The sequence below is a fragment of the Lepeophtheirus salmonis genome, chromosome Z (assembly GCF_016086655.4).
Source record: "Lepeophtheirus salmonis chromosome Z, UVic_Lsal_1.4, whole genome shotgun sequence".
Classification (NCBI taxonomy): Eukaryota; Metazoa; Arthropoda; class Copepoda; order Siphonostomatoida; family Caligidae; genus Lepeophtheirus; species Lepeophtheirus salmonis.
This window is the reverse complement of record NC_092584.1, coordinates 9,608,968-9,617,280: the sequence shown is the minus strand read 5'-3', so window position 1 is coordinate 9,617,280 and position 8,313 is coordinate 9,608,968.

Sequence of the window (8,313 nt, the reverse complement as noted above, 5' to 3'; positions counted from 1 at the left end):
TATATGTTGTTGAAGAGTATTAATAGGTAGATTCAACAACAACAACAACAAGTTGTTGTCATATAGGTAATCACGTCATAAAGATCCAACTCATTTGATGTAGTTCTAAATAGCTAAAGAACACACACACTACATAGTGTGGGATACGCCATCAGCAACTCTCGTTTGAAGATCTATGTAAATAGAATAACTACACAACCTCCATGACTAAAGGATGAGGACTCACAAGTTAGAATTCTCTTCGAGGCCGTGTAGCCTTAGTTCTAACAGTAGGCCAAATGTTGACTTTGCACCAATGTAAAAAGCACTGATAAAAAGGCACAATTTGATGTTTCTTTGTTTTTGTGCGATCAAATTTTGAGGAGCAAGCAAAATGGCTGAGGATGTGCGATCTCCTCTGCGCCCAAGTCGATCCTAAAGATTTGTTCTGAACAGGAGAAATGATAGCTTCTTGGCTGAATCAAGAGTTCAGATAAAGGGAACCTTCAGGACAAATATCCAGCTCAAGTCATGTACTCGGCATCGTGGCGTCCAACAGCCTCAAGATGCCTCCCTACTTCATGAAGGCCAACTATAAAGACAACACTGACGTCTACTACAAGGTCCTCAGTTACCATGTTTTGAAATGGTTAAAGATCACGTTCTCCAGGGGCAACTATGTGTTTATCCAAGACGGTGGTCTGGCACACACGTCCAAAAAAGGTGACGTATTTGTTCCAACATGGCTGCTGTTTGTCCGGTAGACTACTTGACTTTGTCCTCACCTGACATGAACCCCTGGACTTTGCTCTTCGGTGCCTCTTGGAGGTCAAAACGAAGAAGACTTCTCACGCGAATGTCTATGCCAAGAAGGCCGTGATGACAGAGGAGTTAAATAACTTGTTTTTGGACTTCTTCAAGGCCAACTGTGCTTCTTTTCCTCCCCATATTGAGGTCATATTTGATAATGGAGGGGGACAGATTGAATAAAAAATGTAGTAAACTGTTGAATTTCCAACTTTGGCCAAAAAAGTATGCCATAAAAGTCTAAACGACGTTTAAAGTTTTCTAATTTTTGAATCCTCACCCTGTACATCTAATTAAAAGGGACTGTTGAGTGTCTAGCACGACCCAGACGCAGATGCACTGCGTTGGTATTGCAAGAAAATTCACAAGTATTTTAAACGGTCCAACAGAAATCACAACGCTCTCAGATTGGTCTAGGATATCCGGACCGAAACCTAAGACTACAAACTATGTATATATCAACTGATTTGGTCTCTTTTCCCCCTGTCCCTTTTTGGAAGAAAGGTTTTTGGTAGATAGAATAAAGGTAACGACGTGTTGATGATGAAGAATTTGTCAAACGGGTGAGGATTGGATCGGTGTCTCCTCTTTTCCATTTCTTTTTCAGAAGTTGATATCAAAAGCCCCTTACTGTCATTATTCATAACCATAAATATTTTGATTGACACTTTGGAGCTAGACTCAAATACATCATGACTAACACCACACAAGACATCACCGCCGCCACCGATCAGGTAGAGAGTTGACAATTGTTAATCGGATTATGTACACATCAGTTGTGAAATTGAATAAAGGAGATGATGATCTGAGACGCAAAGGGGAGGAGGGGAGAGTAGATAGGTGGGGCAGCTTCACTACTTGTGGATTGACTCCTTCTATACAACCGAAAAATGATTCTTGTCAAAATAGAGCGGAACTCTATGGAATAATGTATAAATAATCAAATTTGAATAACCTTGGTTTCAACAAGAATGTTACTCCTATTCAAAGTACATCTTAAACTCAATTTAAGTAAAAATATATAGAGTGTGTGAGGTAACCATCGTGGGCTTTTTGATAACTAACAAATAGGACAACTTTTGCAAGAATGATTATGAGTACAACATTAAGGCCTTACACATACTTCTTTACTGATATTAGATTGATTAAAAAGTTCTGAAGGTTTTCCGTTAGATGCCTTTTCTCACGATTGCTGAATTGCATTTAAAAAAAAAAGAAGCTTAAATTATGCTGTATAGCCATTTACAATTTGGGTGTTAGGGGAAGACAGTTGTGTGTTACAGCGTTCCAAAATGAAAGTGAAAAAAGTGAAGAATCGATGCATTCTTCAGTATCACTACGACCAAGGTGAAAAGGCAGATCAGGCGACCAAAACAAACTGTGCTTTTTACGGACAGAATACAGTAAGGAATGCAATAGCAAAGCGATGGGCCCAACGATTCCGTTCTGTTAATATGGACGCCGAAAATGTCCGTAAAACAATGGAAATCGTCGAGTCGGACCGTCATGTGATCACTTATTCTATTGGCCAGGAACTGAAGATTAGTTGGAAACTGTTTCAAACCATTTTAATAAAATAATCCTAACTATGTTAATTTTAGTGTCAAAATTATGCAGAAAAACCCTGAGAACTTTTTACTTAACCTCTTTCTATTTTTCAAAATGATTTCCTTTGGGTGCTACCATGGATTCTAATCTCACCCTTAAGGCGCTGCAGTAGTTCTTGATAAAAGCCTTGTATATGGCCACCCACAATTGCTCAACGGTTGCATTAAGGTCATCCAAATTTGGTTTAGGAGTAGCAAATGTTCTCTTTTCAACTACGCCCAATTGGCTTAGTCGAAAGGGGAACAGTTGGGGAAGAGGGTTGCCTGTTTACCCAATATGATTTAACGAAGTCAACAATTTATGGCTTCTCTTGACCTCGTTGACCTTGGTAGCTGTTGAAAGCAGTAGCCGATATCCCCAAAAATAAGATGCCTTCTCCAAATCCTTCACATAACTACTCACAGTCTAATTACTGGCATTAATAGCCTTGGTATGTTGCCTCATTTACTTGGTCGAACCTCTGGTAATCACGGTGTCCACGTCCACCATTATTCCGATTTACAGACGTTTACCGCTGCCAGGGGACCTCACAAGACTTCTACTGAAGACACCATGCTTTTAATCTTGTAAACAATACTTTAAGAGCACCCTACGTCCTTCATGATCTCTTCAGGGCTCGCTTGGATGTGGAGAAAAACAGACAGACACCCTTTCCCATTTCGCCTCCGTGCTGCTGATTTTTGAAAGTTTTGTGTTCATTGTCTTTCTCTAAGAGTTGCTTGAATGTAGTAAAACATTATGGCAGCTGAGCTGGTCTCCTCCAAAACATTATTCAAATTATCAGGGTGGCCACTTTTATTTTCTGTATTTTCCCGTCTCTTTATCTTCATTTTTCTTAAATATTGTTTTTATGTTGACTTGTCACATATAATATATATAATTTTCCTTAGACAATTGAAGAAATATCCCTAAAAACAACCACTATTACATTTTCAAGTTCCTTTACGATTATTATAAATATATATATTTGATATTTGACTTCCCTATATTTTAATTGATATAATCCCCTTAAAAAGAAGAATTTTGAAAGATGTTTGATTGATTATTCTTAAACGCATAAAAAACCGGAGCTAGGAGGGTGTCTAATAAATTATAGTATAATAATAATCCTTAGGGCTGTCAATCACAATTATTGTCTATTTTGATATAGGGACAAAAAGAGTTTGTGGAATGTATACATAAAAAACAGGAATTACAAAAATGATTTGATGACGTCTGAGTGAAATATTACCTATCTTGGGAATTTCGATTAGGGTTTTGTCGAATCGGGTCGAACGGATAAATTACAAAAAAGGGAAAAAGATATAGTCTCAAAATCCAATCCTAAACAGATTTGATATTAATGATTTTAGTGGACTGAACTAATTCGATCCTATAAAGAAGTTTGTTCGAAACTGGGCTGTTAAAAAAAATTTTAATGGATAATTCGGTCTAGGCCGATTATATAGCTGATTTTTTGGTTTTTTTTAAATGTAAGTTGATCATATATGTCAATGAATAAAGACTAGAACTGATACGGTACGGTGTTGCACCGCGGTTTGGTACTTTTTTACCCTCGGTGATCTATATTAAACATTTTGATATTTTAAGATTAATTTATCAATTCTTAATTTGTTGTATAATTACACGTAACATACAAATCTAAATAAACTGGAGCAATGGTGCGGGTTATTATTTTAAAACAAATCAAACATATTTTGCGACATAAGTATTTATTGCACCTTAAATATGATACCTGCGAATCTGAGTCAAAGAAAATAGAAAAATAACTAACAAAATGATAAAATGCAACACAGTTGACGAAATCCCCAATGATATATTAATAGGAGAATTTAAATAAATTTCCCCATGTTTAGCTTCATAATAGCTTGCATCTACAGGTACATCGTGTACGTTGGAGAATAACATTGTTTACGACAAGGATACGGTCATGGAATGACATTGAAATCGTGGTCTTGGAATCCTAGAAGTTCGTTTTACAAAACGGAAATCAATTTTCTTTCTTCGGTTTCATGACTCAGTGGATTTGGATGCTCCTCAAAATTACTTTCATCCAAGAAAAAGAATAAGAAGTATATCTGAAATATCATTCCTAAATTAAAATGTTGGATAGATTTAGATCAAAATATTATCTTTTGGAAGGATTGCAAATTGAGCCAATTAATTGAAAATTTGGACTGCTTTATATATGATTTTATCTATTGTTTTTTATAAATTTTAGTCTTATTTATTCATTTCTAATTTTATTTCGTTACATGTTGTAGCATTTTTAAATATTACTTAATTTTTATAATTCCTATATTTTTTGTTAACTGTTCAATTTGTTACTTATTAAATGTTTTTAATTTATTTTAAAAAACATTTTTTCCTTTCTTTTATTATATCCTTCCACACAATGAAACCGTTCATCTACTTTTGTGATCCTTCGAATTGCTAATTAACCGAATAACTAGAAAAATTCCAGATCCTTCTCATCTTCCTTGGTTAAATATATTCTTTGCTTGACTTTACGTCCCTTTGCTTGACGTGCCCAAGTAGTTTCCTTGCTATTAAAAGGCTGCGAGGATTGAATTTCAACTTTGTACAGGATACCCAAAAGTGTTGTATAGATTATATTTTTACTAGAGATAGAACGAGTCTTGCATCTGAATCCAAAGTATGTATCCGACCACTGTATAAGTTAACTTGTATTATACAATACCGGTTCATAAAAAACATCCCGGAGGGATTTTCCGGATCTTAAAAACTGATAGTATTTCTAAATACTAAATCTTAGTTAAAAAATAGATATTTAATATGATCTATATCGAATTTAAGCATCTCTATTTATCTTGAGTAGTGCTTGAAGTTACGTCGACATTAACAGTTGCAGCCCGTGGTTATTTCACATGGTGTTACCTAACTAACACAAAACTATATCGTGTATTTAGTAGTCAATTGTGAATTTTTTTCTTCTTTTCTCTTACTTAGCGTTCTGAACGTTGATTAGTTGATTATAATTAGTTATTTTTAAGTTTTTGAACTATTATCAACTATATTTTTGAACAATAATTCCATATTTGAAAGAATTGGCTAACTACCAACTGATTTTGGGCTTTTTTTTCGTTTTCTTTTAGAATGATAGGTTGCAAGATACAAGAAACATGTCCAATTTTATTAACTTTGGCGTAGATGCTCATAAACTTTGTGAATCCAGATCTGAAAGTTTGGGTGCCCGAAGTTTACTCGTATATTTACGTCTAAAAATCTGACCCAACTTGAATCCGAGAAAAGTAGATACTCCCTCCTATTCTTAATTTGTACAGGCCATAAATCAGTTGGGAGTGAAAATCGGTACATGCAACGGAAATAATCACTCATTTATTTGAAAACGATTAAATTTCTGTTTACGGTCGGACCGAAATATCGGTCCATCTCGGTCTAAAATAAATCATTTAAGACCGAATTGAAAAAAAAAACTCGCTGTTGGACCGAATCTCAATACTTGTGTTGATTAAATCCATACACATCAACATAAAATGACGTCATATGAATTTAAATGCGCTTCATAAATCATATTTGTACAAATCATAAATCAGGAGGCAGGGGCTGTTATAAAATCAGTACATAGATTGAGAATTAATAAATCGGTTCATCATTTGAAAACTATTAAATTTGACAAAACGTTCTTAGATATCGGACTGGACTAAAATAATTGTCCAGAAATTTGGTCAAGACTAAACCGGGAAAAATTAGTCCGAGAGCTAGTCTCAACACTCGTAGCAACTAACACTCACTGTCCCATCTTGAATTACTGTTTAAGCCTGTCGATGTGTCCACTTTATTTCCTCTCATCAGTGTTCTGGACGCCGATTGGTTCCATTAGAATTAGCTTTTAATTGAAAAAGCCTCCAAAATATTAGAGAATAATATTTCCACAGTGGGGTAGAATTTAGCTAACTGCTTACTAATTTGGCCCCTTTTTTCTGTTGTTTTTTGTTTCAGAGAAAAAGTTGAATGATAAATAACAGTGCTCAATGATTAAGCATGTTTTAAAGAGTGATGGAATCACGAAAATTTTTAAGCATCTTATAATAAAGGGTGTTAAGATCAAATCAGGCATTTTTTTAAAATCTACCATTGTCACTGAGGCTACATTTTTTGGTGGATTCACTTTAAAACATGGCTGGAATTGTAGATATGAATGTTGAGAAAGAGGTCATTTGATGTGTCCGCTTCTAGCATCAATCATATTATGGATCCAGGCCTGGAAGGAGGAACAGGCGGTGACAATGTAGTTCCTTGGCATGTTGGGGATTGTCTTCTTGATATATGCAATTAGACAGTCCTTGATGGTATAAGATGCCCAATTTTTTTTAGGATTGAACATGGCCCTAAATAAAATAATCAATCAGATTAAGATCCGGACTACTGGGGGGTCCATATTTCCTTCTCAATGAAGTTAAAGCAGTGCTTACTCAGGCACTTGATCGACCTATCTTATACTTTACAAGGTGCACAGTAGAGTGGTTAGATTTTCAATTTAGAAAAATTGGAAGATTCCCGTATAGTGCGCATACTTTTATTTTGTTATCTTTTTTGCTCCATAGGGTAGCTTTAGAAAAAACTTTGTATGTGTAACTTATAGGTTAGAAAGAATAATGTTTATCATAATTAATAAATGCAAAAAAATGATTAATGCTATATTTGAATCCTTATTAGAGAAAAAGAGAAAATATCATCTCCCTTCAAATTTTAAACAAGTTGGTCTACCTAAAAATTACCTCGAAGAAAAAGGAACTTTGCATAGGTAATTTTCATACTATAGGACAACTTTGCCGCCCTACCCGTAATCGAAATTCTAAAAAAGTGGAAAATCAAACTGCTTTAATGCTGAGACTTTGTTGCCAGACCAAAGTTCCTTATCATTTTATTCCATAGGTCAAACTTTTCCAGACTACCGTAAACGAAATTAAAAAAAAAAGTTGAAAATAAAACCGTTATATTGATGAGGCTTTGTTGCCAGACCCTAGTTCGGTCTCCAGCATCACATTTGAGACCTCCCAATTTTGTTGTGGAAAAAATTATCGTCACGGGTCAACGCCGTTCATCCTCTGTAAGTTCAATCTTCTTTATATCTGGAGCAGCTGTTGCCATGATGCCCAAAAGTTCATTAATTGGTTTTGATGTAGGAATGTATCTGGCAAAAAAAAAAAAAAAAAAAAAAAAAAGACTCCATCTGACAGATTAATTATAACAAAATTGCCGGCACACGCAAGCACTGATTTGATCATAACTCCCTGTAGCTTCCACTTCTATCAGTTAGAATTGGTGCTGTTCGGTAGCCTGGTACTATAATAACTCACGCATTTAAATGGGTACTATACTAAACTGATATTGACGCAGGTACTTTTAAATTCACTGTGATGTTAAAAAAATTAACACGCCAATCACGTAAACCAAAAACTAGAATAAACAAATTACTGACGAAAAAAAAATCATCATCTCACACCCCAAACCCAAATTATGCGTACGCCTATGTCCATAGCTATTTAATATTTTTTATTTATTAATTTTTTGTCAAAAAAGTACCAAAATACAGGGTCGTTCAGGTAAATCTGGACCATCTTTAACTACATCTTGAACAATAAGAAAAGCATTGCACTCGTTTTTTCAATTTTGAAATGAGAAGTTGAGTGTTAGCTTTAAGTTTGTTACACACCTTTTAATCAAAAACATGTATTTATTTATATTTATAGACCCGGAGGAACGCCCATCATCCAGTTGGCTTGCATGGGAGACAGCTAACCCTACATCAAGAAGATGCTCAGATATCCAAAATCTCCAGGACAATAATCACTGACTTGATGATGAAGTCATACCTCCTCTACAAAAGACATATACTTGCATACAAAATAAAGGTAACCCAGGCCGCCCATG